Source organism: Dromaius novaehollandiae, chromosome 1, assembly GCF_036370855.1.
Source record: "Dromaius novaehollandiae isolate bDroNov1 chromosome 1, bDroNov1.hap1, whole genome shotgun sequence".
Classification (NCBI taxonomy): domain Eukaryota; kingdom Metazoa; phylum Chordata; class Aves; order Casuariiformes; family Dromaiidae; genus Dromaius; species Dromaius novaehollandiae.
The window spans coordinates 169330376-169354670 of NC_088098.1; the positions used below are offsets into that span (position 1 = coordinate 169330376).

Consider the following 24295-nt stretch of genomic DNA (forward strand, 5'->3'; position numbering starts at 1 on the left):
ACCTATTCCTTTGATTATATTGTTTGATTTATGGTTAGTGTTTTGGGGTCTTATAAGTTTTAAAAGGTTTTGGCCTACTGTTTTTCCTGAAGAAGCACTGTATGCCATGTTTTTATACGCAATAAGCTATCTAAGAAGTTTAATTTGATATTTTTCATTTATATTAGTTTTACAGTCTATCAGATCATCTGTTAAGCACAATTAAGGCAAATCAGTAAGTTGAATATGTCTCGAAGAACTACATTTTTATGAATTTTATGAAATATTATTTAATAAGTTATCAGAGTAGAAGCATTATAGCACAGCTAAGAAAAGTGTGAACCATGACAAATCTGATATGTCTGCATATGCCATTAAATCGCAGCAACAGTCATGCTAGGTTGACAGCCTCAGCGATTTTCTATTTAATCCTCTCATCATTCATGACAATTATGTCTTTACATAAACAGTGAATATAAAGTGACAAAAAAATAAAGCCAATGCAGTTTCTGCACCTTATTTTATAGCAGCGGATATGGTGGGCTGAGGATGCTAAAATGAATCTCCAATATTAGCAAAATGAAGTATTCAAGGTAACTGCCAGGATGTTTGACCTAGAGCTCCACCTAGTGAAACTTCCACGAAGAAACAGCGATTACAGGCAGCATTCATTTAAATTGAAGACTTTGGAGTTAAACTTTATGGGGTTGCTGTTTGCAACAGTTAATCACATTTAGGAGCTCAAACTGTTATAAATTGCCAGTTTATTTGTGTTTTAAAATTAATTAAACTTAATTAGCATAGAACATTCCCTCACTTCTTTCCCCAGCTGATTTCAGAAGGTTAACTTTCTAAACTGTGTTTAGAAAGTTACAGTTCTGAGAGTGCTAAAGAATAGGTTAACCTATATATATATATATATATATATATGTATGTATGTATGTATGTATGTATATATATATATAAATTCTTATTACTAAAAAAGAATATGTTTAATCCTTTATCTTATTTACATCCTTAGCATTACTTATGGACATTTTAGATGGATTTCACTTTCAGCCAAGTAAAGGCCCTTCTCCCATAAGTATGAGATATGGATATGAATTACAACACCATGTTTGTTGGGTTATTAAGATGAATAAGACATGAGGTTAGAGCTGAGGTCATATTTAATTAATGATGCTGAGTGGAGGGAATGTGTCAGAAGTTGCAGTGAATTTTAGTACAAGCACAATAAAAATATGTTTGGAAAACAAGTGACTAGGAACAACACACCCTGGTAAGGGGAAGAGAGAAGAAAAGTGCTTGCTCTAGGTGACACCTCTACCCTTTTTTGGATAAGATGCTACATGGAGAAGGAGAGGCAAATACTGCACAGCACTTACCATCCTGTGGAAGGCAATATTCTGCAGCAGTTAAGGAAAGTGCTTTATGTTCATTCACAAGCAAAAACATTTGCTAGGACAAGCACACTAGGGCAAGTATTAAAAGCACTGGGAGAATATTGCCTTCAAGATAGCCATATTACAATTTTAGTAGCATGTCAGCATTTACAGATCATTTTTTCAATATGGACAGCAGACCGTATGTTAAAGGAACAAGTTATTATATAATGCTGCTCATCATTAGTTCTTTTCTTTCTAAATCCAGACTTTACACACATACACAGAAAGATTTAGGCTGTAAAATAAGTTTCCTGAAAGTGGAGAAATGGCAGACTTATGGTTGCCTGAGTGACTTTAATTCTGTCTTCCTGTGCACTGAAAAATTGGTCCTGTGAGAGGGGAGGGTTAGTGAAAATAATTTGTGAATGTATAATTAAAAGCTTTAGCATTGTATCTCTCCACATGAGTAAAGCACTAAAATTTATCAAGCCAACATGAAATCAGATTTTCTTGCTGTGTGGGACTTCACAACTTAAAGAGTATGCATTTTTTTTTCTTTTGTGAGTGATTTCCTGTATTTTTGTTTGTTTGCCTTATTTTCTCCAAAGCAAATATAAAATCCAGCACAATATAACTTTCAGTAATCCCACTTTTCAAATTGTTGTAGCTGAAACAGAGATTGGTACTGCCTGAGAGCTATAGGATCGATTTATTAACTAGTAGCTAAAGAAGCTTGCTCCTGTCCTGGAGTTTGAGGACTACGTGCATTGAGTGTCGGGAGCGAATGTGTGGCTGGTACTTCTGCCCTCTCTCACTGAGAATTCCAGAATGCTCAGATAGAATAAGATAGTAGTTGTTTTAGTGCTTTGTGATTTTTCTTCATATCTTTCTCAAGGAGTAAAAGATATATTGGAGGGGTTGTATATATTTGGGTAATTAACAATGTGCTTACAGATAACAGCTTTCTGTAACTGGAAGACTGAATTGAAGGGACAAAAATTTCAGTAAATCATCTATAAGATTTTGATCCAGTGCTGTGAGACATGGATTTTACTTCCAGACTCCACATTTGCCAGGAATATCTTAGCTGTGGGGAGCGTAATAAATTGGAAAAAAAACATACCTTATGTCTCCCATAGGTACAAAAATGTTTGTTAATGCATGCAGCATTGTTGATCAGCAAGTATGGAGGGGATTATTATGCACATCCACATATTTTTGTCTTTGTGCTCCCCTAAAGTTATCATTCATAGTTACGATAATCTCTAGCAGGAAATAATCTCCAGTTTTAAGGAAGGGGCACATTCAGTAAAAAGATGAAGTCACCAGCTGCAGCACAGAATAGTTGCCTTTGAGCTATAACCTTGAAGGGCTGACATGCCCTGTCACTTGAAGCCAGGTTTTTATGCTTTTGAATACTGTTTGCAACTCGGAAGGTTTCCCTGAAGTGTCAGCTTGGTGAATGTGATTATGTTGCATGTGTTGCAGCTGACCTATTTTTGTTGTGGGAGACTGATGCATGTAATTAATGTGTCCTGAGGAGAGGCAAGCTGTTTCCTGAGGTGAGTGAGGTGAGAAGAGGCCATAAATGATGGAAAATAGATTTAGAAATGACCCTAGAGGTCATCTAGTTAATCCTCTTCCTCACAGTGGAGTGTATTGCTCCTAGTTCTCATTTAAGAAAGGTGTTCTGGTATTACCAGGGCACAAGAATGGTAATTTTGCATGATATGCCTAAATCCTGCTCTGGAAAACACAGAGATTTCCACTGTTATGGCACAGGTGGTTGTCCGTAAACATAGCATGCAACACATTGGTAGTGTTAGCTTTGCCCTCTGGAAGTGGGATACACCCGCAGTGCCACTACATATTTGGGGTATGTATAACTGACAGAAAATCCAAGAAAAACAAACTGATCACTAGGTCTTATGAGCGGTCTTTCTATTTCGGTGCTTTTGGGTGAAGGTTTATTTTGTGATGACCCTGCCAACTGAGTGTTCACACCATCACACTTTGACTATGGGGCAGGTGGGCACTAAGGTATTCCTTGCATTTTCTGGTTTGCTCCCATTTCCCAGGCAACAGGTTGAAATACAACATAACATAACATAACATAACATAACATAACATAACACAACACATAATATAATATATAACATATGTATGATACATATTCATGTTTGCTTCCAAATCACAATATCATTCCGAAGTGAGGGCTGTGAGGACTGCATAAGACAGACACAGACATATTCTTTCTGTTCACTCAGTGTGATTTATCTGTAGCGAACATAAGCTATTGAGGGAAGTATACATATATTGCTCTTTACATTCTGACTTTAGAAGTTAATGCTTACATGGGATTTTTGTATATTTGAGGGAGTTTTGTAGATTTTCTTTTATTTTTGTAGTAAGTCCTGATCTGGTGAGTAATTTATATGTAGCTCTGATGGTGAGTGGATGCAGGAATACCAAAGAGAGAAAATAGACGCTATTACCTTGTAACAGATGCACGTGCATGTGGAAGATCGAATTAACTGAAGAGCCTTTTCTTATGGAATATTTACATTACTGCCAAAGATGTGACTTCAGAAGTCCCCCCCAAAAAGAGGAGCACTTACATAGACATAGTAGATTGTTTTTAACCAGATGACTCAGTACCAGCAGTTGAAGCACCATGGATTTCAGGACGGGAAACAAAACGGTCCCAGGCACTGAATGGAGAGGTAGCCATCCAGTGTAAGTTGGAATTCATGCTTTCCTGAATATATTGGTGACTGAGCTAATTTCAGCCCAGTCGCTATATGACTGTAGAAGCTACAGTCATTCTTCTTGTAGTGGGGAACATACAACTTTAATCGGTCATGTTTCTACTGTAGATGTTGAGATTATTGTTCAGGTTACAGCCCTGATAAAATATGATCTTCTGGGTGTTTAGGAAATGTATTCTCATTTATTACCAAGCCATTTTCAAACAGTGAAGCTTCTGTCTTTGGGACTAGTTTCATTTCCCAATTCCTATATTTTTTTCTTTTTCTGTTTTTATAATCATTTCCATAAAGTGACTTGTGTTTTTAGGGGTCTCTTCCCAGAAAACAAATAACATATCTGTCTTTCCAGTATCTGAATCATTATATTTTTTTTCTATTAGATTCTCATGTACATATTGTGAAATAAACTTTGTGACTTTTTGTTGCCATTCAGACTGTACTTCAGTGTAGCCACAGCAAATGCTGATGCTTTGTTTCTCATTCATGAATTTGATGCCCAAGTTTGGACTTGAATCTCAGTACTCCTTTGAGCAAGGTTTCTCTGCTTGAATTAACAGGGGGAACTGATGCTGTCTCAACAGGAAAATAACTGGAAAAAATGGGAAGAGGGTGCCATAAGACAAAGACAGAATGGTGGTGATAACTTTATGTTGGTGCTACCAGTTTCTGTTTTCGTTTTTTTTCAATTGATTTTGTTTTGATTTGGTTTCATTTTGTTCATTCCTATATAATCAACATTTTATCAGGAATAATACTTGCTTTTATAGACCTTTTTATTATGGATTTGCAGTTTCTTTTCAACTGCCACATGACTTCTGTGAGTGTTGTCTATCATCAGTACTTCAGGCAAGATATAAATTTTGTATCGTATGTGATCAGCAGTTGCCAAAGAAGGAAGCAGCATTGCTATATTCTGTTTAAGATTCTTTATTTTTTTTCCCCTAATAATATGTCTGGTCTATTATCTTGTGCTTAGTTATTGCTTAGTGTAAACAAATAATATGCAGCAATATATCTTTCCATTACTGATCTACCTATTCATTAATTTTTTTCTGGTTAATAACTACTACAGTGCTTGGCCTTTCATTATCATTTATTCCTAATTAAATTCTCCATTTGTGTTTCTGTTTTGAAACCTCTCCCTTGCTTGTTTTGTGGAGCTTCAGATTGGAAGAAAAAAAATTTTCTTTTGCTTCTGTGCTTTGTCATAATATGCTGAAGAAATACAAGCACAATATTTTACAAAACCTTTCTTTTTTGTTTTATATCATGAGTACTTGCTGGAAACCACTTAGAAAAGAATTCTGTATCCTATGATGATTAAAATGAATGTGACGTATCACAGCTTTATTCCTTGTACATTATAAAAGAGTCAGCTCAAATTATCCTCTTACAAATTTTCAAACTAAGGAGGTCAATCAATACCTTTTCTCAGGTCTTTGTAATATTTGTAATAATTCTGCAAGTGGTTATGGCAGATATGATTTGAATTTTGTGTGTCAAATGTATCAGCAATATCCATTCCTGCCAGACTGGCAGGGCTTCTCTAGGTCAATTAGGGTTATAAAGTTGGTTCTTTTTTTCCCTTCCAGTCAGTCAGAAACACATCATCCTTGGGTAAAAGGGTTTGCACACTTATCTCTTGTAAGGGGTGAGATCTTGCAGTTTTTCTGTCTGTAGGCTGGGATCTTTGCTGCTGTAACTATCAACTGAAGCTTTGTGAGCAAGCCATAAAGCAGTCTTGATGGTAAAGCATGAAGCCCATATAGTCAGCATATTCTGCAGAAAAAACAAGCTGAACTCCTTGCTGCTCTATCTACTTTGCTTTCAGCATCTAAATGAGCTGGAGTGTCTTTATATACATATACCCTGCAGTGTAGCCTAAAGATAGAGAGGTATATCTGGTGGCTGGACAAAGTGTTGAGTATTTACTTTTCATTCCCTTTGGAAACTCTACCTTATGAAATTAATGTTTACCTCAGAGAGTCACAGCCCTAGTGTGTACAAAAATTGTACAGAAAATATATTCCTTTTATTAGTTTCTCTTTCACTAAACCATCAAGCTGAGCTCCTTTACTCTTTTCTACCACAGTTTTTCATTTTCCTTAACCAGCTTAGAGGACCTTTCTTGTTCTCTTCCATTTTCAGTGGCTTTCTCTAGTCACACACTGGGTATGCTCCCAGCTGTACGGATCCTGAAATCAACAGCGCTTCAAATACTCCATAGGGGTGTAGGAAAAACTACAACATCTCTGTGCTTCGGATTCAGAAAACTCTGACAAATTTAACCTTTTATGGTTAGGCTGAATAAATGCGAATATTCTGCCATGGGTCTCTTTCATCAGAAAATTTCAAAGGAGGTCAGGTATCTAGTCTGAAATACCTACAAGCTTTTGTGAGACAGACCATTCCTAGTGATCCAGACACATTACTAATTGCCATTGAGTATTCTATATTTATTGCTTTTTCTCTTTAAAATTGCATATCCTGATAACTCTTATGAATGCAGCAAAGGGAAGGCATTCATACAGAATAAAATGATTCTTAGGACAGCAATCAGAAGAGACAGTGTATTTACTGACTGCAGAGGAAACTTGCCTATACTGAAGTTAGTCATGCCACGAATTGCAATGAGATGCATAAAATTTCCCTTAAAAAACAAGTCTCATACTAGTTAATTCATCTCAGATACACTAATAAAATCCCTACAGATAATCCTAGCCTTAAAGATACTTGCTAATAAATATGCTGAGTATTGCTTTTAAGCTTTTCTGTATAAAGTGACATCTCCTTTTATTTCTAGACATGAGCATCTTGAATCACCTCATACAACATTCCTAATACATCAGGAAAATCATACCTGGAGTATGTTTTGGATGGTCTTACATGTTTCATGAACTTCCCAATGCTGATTCCAAAGGTATTCACAAGCAAAAAAAAGGTCTGAAATTTCTGCAACTTTATTCTATTTAAATATATTGGAAATAATATTCTGAAATCCTCCATGAATCCACATGCAGTACTGTTGTTTATGCCACTGTTATACTAAATGTAAGATCCAAACATCAAATTATTGTAAATGTATCTGCTGCAAGGAAATAATATGGAGAAAAAGAATGCATTATATAGCCAATATCAGGTAAAACGCTCTTGGGATAAGTGACAGACTGCTATGTTAACTCTCACTTTCCTAGTCTTTGATCTTTGTAGGCTGCTGCACTGTTTCCTTCCTTGGACTTTTGGACATATGGTGTAGTTTGACACATGTTGTCTCTTATCCTTCACAGAAACATCCTTTCATAGAAAACAAAATACCTGTAATTTGGAGGATGGGAGATACAGGTTTGAATTTGCTCAGTCAGAAATGGGAATTTAAACTAACACTCCCACCTTTGGGAAAAAGTAGAGCAAACTGACATGCTCCAATAGCTAGATTTAATGTAATATCCCATCTAGTTTATTTAAAGCAAGCAAAGTACTTTATTTCTGCAGTTTACATGTACTCATGGCTGCCTAATACAGGATTAATGTGGAATTTAGTTTCAAACAAGCCTATCCAGCAAGCACCTAATCTCTACACATCTTATTTTTTTTCCTGAGTTCCACAATTACTGAAAATCTGGTTTTAAACCTGCTGAGTAGCACTTCAATTTTGACAGCTTCTTGGCACCTATCTCTCAAATATGTCTGAAAATTATCTAGAAAAATGAAGCATTCCTCTGCCTAATTCCTCTGTACAATTCAATCTAACAGGTGTGTTCAGAAAACAATTAGAGACTCTGGGTCCACGCAAGTATAGTGGCAGCCATTGTTACAATAAAAAAAAAAAAAAGAAAAAGAAAAAGCGGAAATAGAGGTATCTTTTTTTTTTTTTTTTTTTTTTCATAATCTGTGCTCATTAAGTAAGAATAGTTCAAACATCCAGATATTCTGACTGGCTGAAATTGTATATTTAGCACAATTAAGATCTCTAGTCATTCAACCAGACACTGACCCATTTTCTTGGCAGTCAGGAGTTGTAAACTCACATGAAAAGGAAAGAGGAAGGGGAAAAAAGAAAAGCAAAGGAAAACATCCACCTTCAATTACTGTTTCTTAATTAAGTTTAAAATGTACTACTCAGCTGAATATTTTTATTTCTTTAATCAAATGTAGGAAAGAAATATATCTGTATTTTGAAGTTTTTTAGAAATATTGTTCATTGCATTTAATTCAGATGTTCTGTCTTTTTTGTTTTATGGAGACTGCAAAAGACCATGAGTTGCCTCAGGGTTTTATTTTGCACTGTAAATCTCCTGGATTAGATGTTTGGCATGATTGTTACATGGTCAAATACAATCTCTGTCTGCTCTTCCTCTTTCCACTGGTCTTTGGCTCTAAATTTTGACTATTGAGACCCTCACAGTTATTTAAGCACATCTCTGATAGATCATGGCTGGTGGCTCTATAACAGCAAAAAGGGGATGAAGCCAGGACTGTGCATACTATTTTTTTTTCTTTTTTTCTGAGTTAGAGAAAACCACTTTCCAGTGTATGAGAGAATGTGGGAAGCTCCTGATGCTACCCAAACTCAGTTCTTATCCACTACAGATTATTATTTCCTAGATGTTTGATTTGAATATGATCTAAAATTTGTCAGTGCAAAAAGTTCTTTGTATCTATGTTTGAACTCATTTCCTCCTGATCCAAATCCATTTTATCTTGAAATGCCACCAAGGGTAGAATCTGAATAGTAAATACTGGGCTGCTGTCTCCAGTGTGGGTTGACAAGTTACGTCAAATTTTCAAGATACTTTAGAACATATTTTTTAAGACCACAGCAACAATATTAGGAGAGAGGTGATCTTAGTGTGTCTGGTCCAGCAGGATTAACTTCTCACTCGCTTTGTTTCTTTATTCATATTAAAATAGTTTCCCTTAAAAGCCCAAGACTAGGAAAAAAACAAAATAAAAACTTCCACCACCACCATTGTTTCCCACAGCAGTTTTACTTTTGTACTTTGCAAAGATTATTTGAGACAAGTTACTATCTATGAGAATGCCATAACATAATGACTTGTTAAAATATGCTGCTCTAGCTTTAAGATGAAAGCCATGACTTTGGTCTGAATATGAGTTTTAAGCCCCTCTAGTGCCTGAAATAAGCTACATTCTGTGAGGATTTTCTACTGTGCCAAGGCAATAACTAGGAAGTTCTGGGACTTTAGGAAGTTGCTGGCTTCCTTGCATAATTAAACATTTGCAGTAAGGGATCACAAGAGATATTTTGATAGACTTATGAAAATCCCACAGGGAGACTATAAAGGCTTAAAACTGTTTTTGCTGATTAGAGAACACACAGCTGGAAAAGTCATCTTCATCCAAAGAGATCTTCTAGTCCAAGAAAGCTTCTTCAGTGAAGATACAAAAGAACCAATAAGTGTATGTAGATTATTATTATGCATAATATATATTTCTAGAGAAAATAAGCCCTCTTTCTTCAATCTCTCCTGTGTTACATACATAAATATGTTTGCTAAACGTATGAACGGGCAGAAAGAGAGACTTTCTGTGGGGATTAAATTACTAAGTACTATTGTCTATATTAATGGTCCATCCAATAGTAATGATACTTGGAGAAGAGGCAACTGACAAGCAGATCTGATAAATGTTTCAATTTTTAAAGGACTGCTGTGAAGGGGAAAATGAACAAATACAGAATTATTCTCTGCACCTTCCACTTATTGACTAGCCAACAAGTGATGCACTTAACTTCTGGTAAGAAAAAGCTTTGATAGGATGTCAGGAATAACTTTAAATGTAGTAAAACATGTGAGGTTTTTGAGATAGACAAGCAAGGGAGGGGATGTGCTCAGCTATACTGCTATGATCTTTTGTGTTTTATCTTGAAAAAGTCAATATAACACTAAGTCATGAACTCCTGATGCACTTTTCCAGACTCTCTTATTTTTGTCAATAATAAACTTGTTCTACATTATCATAGAACAGACGAGTTTGGAAGGGGCCTCTGGTGGCCCCTATTGAGGCCATTTTGTCTGTTTTTCTCTGCTAACATTAGCCATAACACATAGTCAAATGCATACTCCCTTAATTACCACAGAGGAGTAGAACTAGAGTAGTATTTGGTATATATTTTGTGGCATATTTTGGTGCATATTTTGTTCACATTTTTCCATTGTTTGTGAACTAGGTCTATAACAAAATGAAAACATCGTTCATGTTCTATGACATGGCGTAATGTCCTGTACTGCATCTCTTCTTCCTAATGGTTATTCACAAACGTATTGGAAATTGAAATGTAAATGACCAGATTATTTTAACTAGAATCGATCAAAGTCTTTTGTTAATGTAAAACCCTTAATTTGTTTTAGTACTGAACAATCATTTGGAAAAAGATGGAAACTCAAGAAAGGCAGAAAGTTAGTACTTCACATGCTGAAGTATGTAGAAGGATAAGTTTATTATCTGGGATTTTCTTGCCCAAGTAGAAAAAAATAGAATATGGTGTCTTACAGACCTGATTATATATCTCTGATGTATCTTCACTTAAAGTCCATGGGTCAGTACCCACTATATCTTCAGTGTTCCTTGGGGTCTACAGCAAAATTGTCTTAAAAATATCACTCATGAGTATGACTTTCTTCATTAACCTGATAACAAACTTTAAAAATCTATCACTTTAATATTTTTTTGAATTATAAACAGTTTCAGTTGAGTGTCCATAATTATCACAGTTAAATAAACATTTGTTCATTTCTTGAAAAGAATCAGCATTTAAAAATTTTCATGCAGGGTTAATAATGGACAATAAAGCACATAGTTCTGTTCTTAAACAATTTACACTAGCACAGCAAATTTCAACACTTTGCTGCAAACCCATTAAATCTCAGCATACAATTAATGAAAAAGTGCACGTCAATACTTATTTTTAGAAGCTTTCAGAGGTAACAGTGAACCTTTTACAGAAAGGCTTCCCAAGCATGACCTAATGCAGATTTCATTTCAATCATTTAACCTATACATTAGGAAATTCAAATAGAAACTTTTCTGGGTTTTCCCCGAGTTGGAACTCAGTTATTGATGATATAAGCCTATGTGTTAAAATGTTTGATGTATATATACACTGAAGGATTTAAAACACGTTTACAGGACCTTATTCTGATAGCATACATTTTTCAGAAAAATTATAGTGCTGAAATTCTAGCAAAAGGCTCTCACTATTATTGCAGAGTAGGACATAATGAATACTAGTTATGTATTATTTATTACGACTTATCAGTTGAAAGGCACAGAATAAATCAGCTTGTCATAAAGGAATGAAATTGCTATTTTTAACTACCTTGAATAATATTTCCCAGCCTTCATAGTCTTCAATAGCTTTGTGAATTTCCTTGTTCCACTTCAAGTAGATTCATTCTGTGTGTTATCCCTTTTGTTTCTACTCTTCTTTCCCACATTAAATGTTTCTTTTTCTGTCAGCATCTTAATTTTTTGTGTTTATATTCAATTAACTCTGACGTTATTTTCAACTGCAGTATTTTCCCAACTTCATGCCTGTATTATTAATGCTATCATCAATGCTTTTGAGATGTCTCTGTATTTTTAAGAGTAAACAACAGTTAATGTAAGTTAAATTGTGATGGAAGGATCGGTTAGAAGACAGAACTGAAAAGCTGATCTTTTCTGCTTCAGAGAGAATAAATGATTGCAAGAGAAGCACATGCAGATTTATCGGCAAAAATAGAAGTGCTTGCTTTAGCTTGTCACTTTAAGCAGCATCCAGTCAGAATATTTGTGAAAGATTTTTGGATGCCAGTGGCAATTTGGTCTACTCAGACTGCTTTAGCAAGTCTTCCTGAAATCCTGATGTTCTGAAATAAATGGTCATTACACTTAGTAAGAGCTACTGAAGAGGAAGTCCAAGAGTCCAAGGTATCCAGAACACACCAGACTTACTGCAGATGTTCTCGTATCTAAGTACTGTGTCTGCAGGAGGTCTGATTTGTGCTTTAAGTATCAAATGCATTGGTTTTGCCTACACTGCTATACAAAAGAGGATCAGCAAGCACTCCCTTTGCCAACAGCCACCCACTATTTTTGTCTTCTGTTTCCTTAGAGGAAGCTCCATTTTTAACAGATTTGTCTTGGAAAGAGCTAGCAAGAGCAGTCCAAACTGAGTGAGAGAGTGATCTTACAATTAAGCAGTGTGAATCATCAGGGGAACATTGCTTGAACTTGTTCCCTCGACCTCTTTTATTTAGCAGTATAAACGTATTATGTATTCTGCATTGGCATATGCACCTATATTTGTGCACTTGAGACTATCCTGTTAGAGGAATATGAAAGTGTTTTGTTATAAAAACCATTTTATAGCTTGGTGTGATCACAGAGATCTGATAGAAAAGATCATTTCTCCCTTCCTTGTGGACTGAGGCTTCCTCTATACCTGGTGCTACATTGACTTTGAAGTGTTCCTGTACAGTGATTAGTAACTAACCAGCCAGAAGAACACGAACAAAGCCTTTCTAGAAATACTACAGGATTGTATTTCTTATCTCAAAAGTTTGAATTTGATTGCGGATAATGATTTGTAGCAGATAAAGTCTTAAAAATAATGTTTATGGAGATTTTGATTCCTTTAGTTTTCAGATTTGCAGGGCAAACTTTCTTTAATAAGGGTGTGTGAGTTATGTATATAATGCCTTTTTTCTTCTGCTCTATATAGATATAGTATCAAATTTACCAAAAGCGTTAAATTTACTTACTGCTGCTTCTGATGCAAATATAGAGGCTTATACTGATTACTTGAGTTTGGTCCTTCATGATGAACTTGGGTTAAGGGAGAGCTGTATGAATTGTTCATCCCTTTCCTGTGGATGAACTGGAAACATAGAGTTGATCAAGTTTTGTAAACACATAAAAGTGGTAGGTATAATCCCTGCTCAGAGACTATGTTACTGTTTGAATATTCTTCTGTATAGAATTTTAAAAAGCATCTTTCTGAGAAAAAAGAAAAAAAAAAAAAAGCTATACCTTCCTTGCATGCTTGAATTCATAGTTTGAGTGTTATCTCCTTGTGTTGATTACAGGGTCTATTTACCAGTAAATTACTGAAGACATCTGGGTGACTACAGTTCAAGAAGCTTCATAATCATGAATATATTTATTTGGAAGATGTGTGAAAGGTTCTGGTTAATCCTTTTCTGCTGGTCTTTCCTCAGTTTGCTGAATACGTTGATGTTTTTAAGTTTCTGGAATCAGAATAATTACAAAAAGTAAGAGTACAGACCTCTTCCTACTGTTATGTTTCCTCTTTTGAAAGGTGGAAGGCAGAGACTAAGAATCTCATCCTTTTCCTTTTTCCAAAATAATTCAGTTCATATGTAAACTTACTGCTTTGTCATATTTCAGGAGGCATGTGATATAAAATCATAAGTGTTTATACAGTTACAAAAAGTCTTTGGACAGTCTAAATACATAATTGCTTTTAAAAGTGATAACAGATCACTGGAGAAGGGGGTGGGGGGGGACCTTTCCCCAGACAGTGCCATTTATCCTGGTTCAGTAATCTTTTAGAAATTTCTGGGGGTCCACATGTTCTCTTGGCATACTCTAAGGCATGCAATGTATCTTCAGTTTCCTACTATAAGAATGCCACTCTGATAGACTGAAACACAGCCCTCCACTATTTTGGATACTTTGAAAGGGTAAAACCTAATAACAGAACTGTAGGGCCACAAGGACTCGAGAAGGAGTTCTGAAGAAATCAAGGTCCAAGGACTTAAAAATGTGATCAATATAAACTCCAAGAGTATTTGGGGGGGGGGGGGGGGAAGAAATCTTATTGATTGCTTTAAAAATACAAAAGATCTAGGATATTCAAATTACTTTACCAAAACAATACCTGAACGAATAAGTTTAAAATAGGTATTTCCATTTTCTGTAGAAAACGAGGAATTAAAGCATTAATTTGGTTTTACAAAATAATGAAATGGTTGCTATTCTTCTTGCTGTTGACTTTTCTGGTGAAATTTGCATTTATCTAAGCCTTTCTCCGTACTTCTTATGCACTGAGAGGTAAGTGATTCATCAGCGATGAAGGAAATGAGCTGACAGTAAAGGAAACGTCCCTACAAAGCCTGTATGCCCGCTTTGGCTACTATGGAGGAATCCTCTTAATGGGCCATCTTGATCAGTTCCTGGTAAAGGGAGAGAAGGCTCAGTGGGCTGATGTGCCATATACATGGCTATGCAAATATCACATATCAAAGGGCACTGTAGGAAAGCACATAATTTCCTGTCGACCCAGGGCAAGATCTCTTCCATCACCATTGCCTGCTCTGGTAAATTCCCTGAAGCAAAGGGAGAATCAAGGACAAATTGATAGCGTTCAAAATCTCATTTCTGCTCTGGCCTGGACCTAGGGCAAACTGATGCCTTTATATTGGAAGTATACCCTTGCACAACAAATTCACATAATTCAGGAATTCATAATGAAACATGACAGGAAAACCTTTAAAAAAAACAAATCAAAAAACCCCCCTCCAAAAACCAGAGCTATGTCCAAAGCCATTCTGTGCCAGTGAAGGGAACCATGATAAGATTATTTGTTACAGTCTGTGTTTTTTTCTGGATAAAATGTTAAAATAAGAGTCTCAGTAAGCTGAAGTTGTTTCAATGAAGAGATTAAAAATTGTAGAGGTGTTTAGAACAGAGATAAATCTTAGTTAATATGTGCTGTAATGTTCTATATATCTTACTAAGTGTATACTATACTAAACTGAAGCAGTTTTAGAAAACTCCAAATCAATAAATGACAAAATAAAAATGGCTGCAAATGCAGTAATGGAAGCATTGCTAGCAGATATGAAATTGCATTAAAAACAAGCAAAAAGTATGATAGGTTGTTTTGAACAAAATAAAAGGAGGTTTTAGGCCTTAACAAATAGAGAGGATAGAATATTGGAAATTTTACTGTGGAATACAAGCAATGATGGAAAGAAAAAGTAATATGTATGTCTGTTTCTTCATTTCATTTTATGAATTATTAAAATCATTCTTGATTTGCATTTTACAGTTAGGTATCAGAAGTAAGTAGTTGTCTATGGAGAAAACAAAGAAAAAAACCCTTTTATCCTCAGGAGAGCATGATTTTTTGTGTGTGTAAAAAATAAATAAATCCATTTTACCATTAACAAAGTGAACCAACAAATCTGAACTTTTTTTTGGGGGGGGGGGGAAAGTAATGAGCTTAATAGCAGATCAACAAATACATTTGAAGTAATGTTGCACATCAGATTGAACATATTGCTTGTAGTAATACAAGTTATTTACCAGTGGATATGTGTTTTACTGTTCTTTAAAATGTGATTAGTTAATGGAAAAATACTTTAGAGAGATTAATTTATGGATCTTCATTTATTACTGCTCCCCCTCCAACATGCTATTCTATTATTTTGCTATAATACAAACGTCTAAGTATGCTAATTTTCATTCTATCATATGAATAATCTTGGTACCATTGTACAAAGTTTTTACCATTTATTTACTACCATATGATTTTAAGAAGTCTGGGGTACTGATGTTGTGTTTTATTTAACGCCATACCCTATCTGCAAGATACAATGCTATATAATAAAATCCATGGAGTATAAACACAATATAAAACAAACACTTCTATGGTATGAGTAAATCCTCTCAAGACTGGTCAGCACTGAGAGAATTTATGTGCACAAACGTGATAAAAAGTTCTTACATTCACACTGAAACACTTAATGTCAACATTTTTGTTCCATATGTTCCAGACTCATTATTTTTTAATCCATCATTCATAACAGCCTGCATGAAATATAGGCTTCAAAGTTCATCCCAGGGCAACAGGAAGCTTCTATGATAGTTTTTTTTTTTTCTTTCTTTCTTTTTCTAACAGCTATGGCTAGTCCTTTGATATATGTGCATCAATTATAACACAACACAGCGGCAAACCTAATCGAACTGACAAGAAAACTCTCCAAGTTAAAATAAAAATCTCAAGGAACCTTTTAGACAAGTGAATGGACACATTTGTTATAGTGGTTTCTGTTATATGATTGAGAAAAGCCATCTGCCATGGATTCACTCACATCATACATTCTAGGTAAAATTCCACAGCTGAATTATAAGGGCTGCTAGCAAGAAAGGTAACATTTTCTTTAAAGTATCCTTATTGCTTAAGATATTTTAGTGGACTGGCTTAATTTACATAAGAGCCTAAGTTTAACTGTATGAAGACTCCCACAAACACAGACAGCAAAAATCTGAAAATTGTGCATTTGGTTTACTGCATTTATTTCTGTATATATTTAAAATTTAGGTAGCTAAATAGTTTTAAAACTTGACACCTGGAATGCTCTATCCAACTGCCTTTTGAAGAGACCTAATTACCTAATGGCAAGATCTGTGAAAAACTTAGGATCCTCAAATCTTACCTCATACCATGTGTGGGAAGATTGAATGGGAGGCCGCACAAAGATCAACTTCAGTCTCAGCAAGCTAACATCATTCTGCAAGTGGAAAGCCTCCTTCTTGGATCATTTATATCAAGTAATTTGACATCTTAACCAAACCACCTTTAGTGAGGCGTCTCTTTATAAACACCGTATAAAGGGGTAAATGTCCAAAGACTTCCTTATGAACAGTCGCTCTTAGCACCCTCCCTTTTTCTGTGTTTCCCCCCACACACACACCCTGCTCTTTAGGAGCTCCATAATAATGATCTAAAATGTGTTGCTATATGAGCAGCTTTTTTTTCCACAAGTGGAAATCTTCCAAAAAATATGTCTCAAAGACACCTTCCCTCTCTATAACTCTGTAAATTAGGTCAGGGGATTTAAGCAGAGGAGTGCTTACTGCTGGATTAAAATTGAAATTAGCTGAGAGGTGTCAAAGTGCTCAAGATGAAGCAAACCTGAGCACAGTCAAAGCTGGAGTACCCCCGACAGTTCCCCCCAATTCAAAAGGGAAAGACAAAGGATATCTAAATATTTCTGAGATTAGCTGGCAGCTTCCCAAGAGATTTTGTTTGTTTGTTTATAATTGCAACATTAGTATGCACAACTGTTCTGGCAATGATATTCTAATTGTCTGTGCTCGGTTTCACCATTCCATTATAAGACAGCAATATTTGCAAACCATTTTTTTTACTCTGAATTTATTATAAATCAGTGTCCCTAAATGACTATTGGGAACCTTTATTATTTATCTAATAGATCTATGGCATCAGACCAGACACAATTAGTTTTTAAACTAAAATTGAAATCAGGTTCAGTTCCACATGGCAATAAATCTTGTAGGAATTTTTGATTGTTTGCTACTGCAGTGTAACCAGCAAAATCAAGTAAGGCTCAGCATACACAATCCTCAAAGGACTAGGAAAACAGGAAATTGATATCTGAATTAATATCTTCTGATCTGGCTTCATTTTTTTATTTTTTTTAATTTTAAGCAGAAACTCAGAGAATCTATGCAATGAGTACATTGAAAAATATTTGAAAAAGCTATGAAGACACTCAAGTTGAAGTGAATTGTTAGTTGTATGAACAAATAAGGAGGAATAAGTGGATTTGAAAAAAAAATATGCAACCTGAAGATATGCCTCCTGCTTAAATACGCCTTAAAATCTTGAATTTTATCAGATTACATAATCCAAACTTTTATGGGAGAATGCTGGTACAACAGAAAAAAATATTCCAAATGAAAAGGAAAAAAAAAGGTAACTGAGGTCAATTAAAAATTTTGACAGTGATGTACACAAGGCCAACATTTCACTCTGAACTGTAGGCCACAACAGACCAGCAGTATTAATTATCTTGAATTTCTGTAAAACAAAATCATTAAGTGTTGGCTAGTTTTTCACCTACCAAGGAGATTCTAATGTAATATTTCCTAATGCAACCCAGCTAATTGATAGAAAGCTCTGAAGATATCAAGTACCAGCCAAGAATTTCTGTGCTATTAAGGATTTTTAAGGATTTTTTTCACTCCAGCTTTAGAGTACATTCGGTTGACATTGCTGTGACTGAATGGGATCAGAAATCTTAGTAATGTGATATGACAGAGGTGCAAAATGGCAAGAAAGATCTTGAAGGACATAGGACGGCACCAGAGTGAGAAAAATTTTGTGCTTCCCTACATTTACATTGATCCTCAGTTGTCATTCCCATTATAGCCCATTATATCAGCATGTCTATTGTTAATGAATTAGCAGCACTCAATCTTTCAATCTATTAATATCATTCCAGTTCATAGCAATAATGATGCCATTAGCTGCAAACACTAAGCATCAGTGTAGTCATGTTACCTGGCAGGCAGAACCATGATGTCTTCTACAGTGCCTTGTTTATGAAGAAAGAAGCTCATGCTGTGAATATAAAAATCCAACAGTCTTTAAATAAATTCTTATTCTTTTTGAAAGAGTCACAAAAATCTGTTCCTGATGCTAATATTTTATCTACCACAAAAAAAAAAAACCAAAAAAACAGTTTATTGCTAAAAAAATCTGTGAATTTGAGCTGCTCAGTCACACAGGAAAACAACAACCATGTATAGAAGCAAGCCGTATTAATCATCTGACAGAGATTGGAGCTCTGTGTATTCTTATATTCTCCAGAATTTGCCTTAAAAAATCTACCTACTTGTAGAAGGATGTTGTAAAGTCCAACCTCCACTTGATGAAAAGTCTTCATTAAGCAGGACTATGTCAGCTGATTCATAAACATGTGTCTTCACTGACAAAGCCTGAATAGTAGGATCTTTTTGCTATTTTATATGGTACCCAGCAGAACGGGTTTCCGACCCATGGATCCTTTCTAAACTTGTGAGTGTAGTATAAATTAGGTAGATAAGAAATATTGGCACTTGTAACACCAGAAATTTCATCAGCTGATTATTTATATCCTGTATTATAATAATAGCCTATGCTTTAAATTTCTCTCCCAGTAAAGCTGTACTTGTTTTATTCCTACAGTCCTACATAGCTGGATACATTTATTCCTACATAAAATGTCGACATATTTTGCTCTGTTTTAATCGTTATAGTAAAATATGCTAAAATGTGTTTAACACATAAATGAATCTTTTTCAATGTGATAAATTGTCTACTATTATTAGATTTAGTAGATATAAATTCTCTACTATTATTACAATTGTCTTAACACATATTCTTCTATTACTTTTATCTTGGTCTTCTTATAAGTATAATGCAATATATATACTGAAAAAAGTTCTGCTGATCAGTGGATATTTGCTGCCATCTGCAGAAAAAATATGAGAAATGTTTCCTTGGAAACAAAATGTTGGAGAACGTTTTTTTCCTGAGAAAATTTGCTTATGATGACTGAACAAGTCTTAGCTAAAGTGTTAGCCATTAAAATTGCCTAGAAGAAGTATCAGTTAGAATAAACTGTTGGGAAATCAGAAAAGCATTAAATATGCATATTGCTTTTTTGTTGAAATTTTTAAAAATAATTATTGAATAGATTCCTATTGCTGTTTATTTCATTGTTTTTAATAATGTTTAAGTGAAGGTTAGAGGTTTCTGTTACAGGAACTTGTACACTCTGAAGTATGAACTTTACTTTTGCTGGACCAAAATTCTTACACTGCACCTAGCAAATTTCAGCAATATAGCTTGCTCACAGTTTCCTATTGCAAAAGATCAGTCTTACAATCATTATATTTTTTCATGGGAAAGAACTATTGATTTTTTTTTCATCTTCAACCCTCAACTTCAGACTTAGTGAGTTTGTTCATTTCCCATTTCTGATTCATCAAGAAGTGATTCACTGTCTTGTCCCTTGTTCCAAATTGTTTTTGATAAAAAATTGCCACATACATACTATATGCACATTTTTTCCACTTATACAAAATCAGAAGGAATTGAATAGGAATCTACAGATACTACTGCAACAAAATGACATAATTTCATAAAGAATGGGTTATAGGAAAAGGGGCTGTTATGGAACAACACTGAGCACAGGACCTACAGACAGACATTATGGAGAGAAGAGTGACTAGAGTGTAAAAGTAGTTCCATTCAAATTTGTTTGCATAATTATACAAAACATACTCTTCCATGTTTTCCTTGTTTGTTCTAAAAATCTCAGAATGTTGCAGTGGTATCTCACTGTAGACCATCCCAGTATGGATAGCGTTAAAGAAAAACAAAGCATTTTTGTTCTCTTTTTTTGCAAATGCTAGCAAGATATTCAATTTTGTCGAAAAGTGACTATACAATGAAAATGTATTTCAAGGAAACTTTTTTTCTACTTATTCATTGTCATTTTTACAGAATTTGATAGATTATTTCATATTCCTTTCAATATAATTTTACGTAATACACAATCTACCTCACTTTCAGTAATAACGAATCATTATTCGTGAAGACAAGTTTTTAGGTCACATTGATCAAAATTCGCCATTTTATACAGATTCTACTCTGTACTTGTCACAGTAATAAAATAAGTGTTTTCTAGCAAAACAATAAATCACGTAGGTGATATATCTCATACATGATAGATTATTCATTTTTTTTATTTTCCAATGACAGCACCAGATATAGAGGGGCTGGTCTTTTCTATTTATAATTTATGAAACTTATGAAAGAAGTACATTTTATGCTTTCATCAGACCTGTTTTTCATAGGCCCATTCATCATATATATTATATTTTTAGAAAATATTGTTTTGACCTGATTTTGTATAATATTTTGTACTAGTTGTTACAAACCTCCAAAATAACTATCAAGGCAGTTCAGCTGCAGCATGTATGCAGGGTCTGAACTATGATAATATCCATCTATTTGACTCATTAGAAATTAACATGCAAGTTCTGAGATTTTTTTATTTGAAAAATGAAATTTACACCTGAAAAATCAAGAGCAAATTAGGGCTATACCAAGAACTAGTTGGTGGCCAAACACTAACTGTACAGAGGATAGCACTCATGTAAAATTTGTCCCACAGCTGAAATCACACCTTCAGCTGTGACTGGCAGATAGCGGTGTATATATATTAGCCATAATCTGTTTATTTGTTATTTGTGTTAAAATATTTTCCTCAGTCAAGGTCTGACCTTGTGCTAGGCTGCTTAGGAATGCAGCACAGCTCTCGTCCTGAAGAGTTTACAGTCGCAGTTGAACCAAGGCAAACAAAACTGACAAACAATAGCAGTGGAGATCATTTTATTACATAAAGCTAGCTACTATAAAACTGTAAGTTCTGAATCATTTCTGGAAAATATCCAAAAACTCTTTCATAAAATAATTATAGAACAAATAACTAATACTGACAACTAGTGAAGCACTGATTACCAATGTTGGTTACAAGAAAATGTGGATGGCAGGGAAGGATTTGGAGTAGAAACTAGTGAATAGATTCATATGGAAAAGTTGTTCCACAAAGGAGGGCTGTTTATATATGTGTGTGTATATATATATATACACATATATGCATATATATATATATATATGCAAATAATTATGTTTTCTGGAATAAATGTGTTTTCTGCTGCAATTATTCCTTTTTTTCCTGGAACTTCATCTGACAAATCATCATATAATGTTGTTGATCATTCATTCATTGGATGAGGATTTGTTTCTTGGTATTCAGAGACTCAAGAAGTCTTCAGATCAAATTGCATTAAAAGGTTGATTTGCCCTATCTGTAAAAATAGTAACTATAATGAGAAGTTTGTTAAGTCTAAGCTAGTATCTAGAACATTTCTAATGATAGGGACACATGCACAGAAAGAAAAATTGGCCCTTAAATTTTTATTAGCAATATTAATAATATCATATAAATGACTGATTTAAGATGTAGGGAAAAAATGGTCTATTAAACACAAAAGTGGGTGGAGAAAAATATTAAAATGTGAAATTTGTTTTTGTATTGAGATGCAATTAGGAAATATTGGACAGATTCAATGCATCTCCTGTAGAGTAGCGTAATTGATCTGATGCTTCAGTTGGCACTGTGCTTCTGTCCATAGTCTTGATGCCTCAAAGAAAAACAAAACAACATTTCTACTAATTAGAATGAAAGGATATGCCCTCAGTTAAACACATTTTTCCTCTAAAAACCTACTAGTTGCCCAGCAGTAGCTCTCAGTAGCTCCTGTGAGGGCTGTGAGGGCATGGACACCCCCTACCCTGAGGTTCGGCTGTGGGACCCCAAGGCCAGCATGGGGTTTGGGATGGCTGGGCAACCTGGGATTGGGCTGCTGGGAAGGAGTGGGGTGAGAATGGGCTGGGAGAAGCCTTATTTGGGCCTCACCTCCTCGCTCGGGAGCCGCGTTTCAGGTTCAGGAATCCCAGAGTGTCTTTGCCTGGACACCCACCTTGTGACCCCACCTTGCCTTGCTGACTCAGCCTCTTTATAATACCTTACCATTTTATTTGATAGAACAATATAAGGATATTTGTATAAAGTTTATGGCAGAAAATCCAGGTTACAAAAATTCTATTCAAAATCTTTTTTTTTTTTTTTACATTAGATGTAACTTTTCTTAATTTTTACATTCCTGAATTACAGACTTCTGTATTATATTCACTTTTGTATCAGTATATATGCTGAAATCAATCTCAGGAACCAGCATACCTCAATGAGTTTCTTACTTGCGTCTCTGTGTTTAACTAACAAGGAAGTGAGAGTGACAAAAACTCACTAGGATGCATTATATGCTTTAGAGAGAAATACACATGGAAGTTCATGCTATTTGTTGTCAAAATACACATAGACTGAATGTGTGTAGCAGTCACCTGTCCAAGATGAAGTGTTTTAGTGTTTCAAAAAAATTTCAGACCTAGTTGTACAGGCATGGAACAGAGGGATATAAGACCTAACAAATATCATTATGCTTTATTGAGAAGAATTTTCCTTTTATTTCATGGACACTTTTTGTGATGAAATATTAGAGCATCCAGAGATAACTGTCTAATCCTAAGACTTCCTTGATTAAGTCCTTTTTTTTAATAAGTAATAAAATCTTAGGAATCAGTTGGAACGATATGTGTTATGGATATTTTATACTGTTGGATTGAATAGTAAGAATTAATTGCTAAAAAAGGGTCCTTATTCAAAACCCAGTCTTCTTTTTTAGTATAATTTTGGGGCAACTCTTCTCTCTGTTAAGCTGACATAAATAAATAATAGTTCTGAAGTCAGTAAAATTATTCTGCATAAAGCCGGTATGCAGTTAAGAGTATCAGGTCACGTCTTCAAGTGGATTGCATATCTAAATCATTACAGTCCTTTTACTGTGAAAAGTCCTCTGGCTGCAGTGTACTATTTGGAACCAGAGTTAAGAATATTCAAAGGAGACTGATATCTCTTTATTTAATCCTTCACCCCTCCCCTCGCCCTCCACCCCCCAAAAAAAGAGTTTGCCAAACCCTGGCTATTGCATAAAAATTTGATTTATTTGACATGCTGCACTTTTGTTCAGCACCGTTTAATTATTCAATTGGGTGCTGATCTCTCCGAAGCATGAGATGCTAATTATTATGCCAAGATTTGTATTTAAAGCTGAAATTCTGTTTGGGTGTGTGGCTCATTTCTTTCAATTACTTCAGCTGCAGTGTATGCCTTGCTTTCTGTCATCTGCATTACAATAACAGTGACTTCCTAGCGTGTGCTGGCACATAGCCAGAGAGACAGAGTAACCCCAGTGTCTCTGTGTGCTTTCACTGCCACTTCAATGGACTATTGCTGTCAGCAGTAAAAGTACAATAAATTGAAGCTCTTTCTTCTGTAGAAATCCTATGATAGAATTAAGGAGTACTTTAATATTTTACAAGAGACTGAGACCATCTGTTAGGATGCAGCTGGATGGCTCTTGGTCTAACAGAGTGGAAATGCATCTTGTGACTCTCTATTCGGGTGGTTTCTTCAGCTGTCTTTCCCATTGTTAATCTTTCAGCAATCACATTCTGTGTCACTGAGCGGTCAGAGCAACTTCCGCTTACAGGTCAAAGCATAGGGGTTATGCTTTTAATTTATTTAATTAATTACTGACTTGTTCAGTTAAAGTGATGTCCTGTTAAGCCTTACACAGGGAGAGGAAAAGAAAAGGAAGACTGGAATGGGTATATATTTCTATTTAAAAAGGACAAATTTAGGACTCAGATGT

At 35.0% G+C, this 24295-nt stretch overlaps 1 long non-coding RNA gene across 1 annotated transcript; it reads right to left on the reverse strand.

The window, feature by feature from the left end:
* Window positions 1-8326: 8326 nt before the first annotated feature.
* On the reverse strand, window positions 8327-23538 carry LOC112995736 (uncharacterized). The gene is made up of 2 exons (XR_010387192.1): window positions 18471-23538; window positions 8327-13383 (listed from the first exon to the last, which is right to left on the reverse strand). It is a non-coding gene; the product is annotated as an uncharacterized LOC112995736 (long non-coding RNA).
* Window positions 23539-24295: the final 757 nt, after the last annotated feature.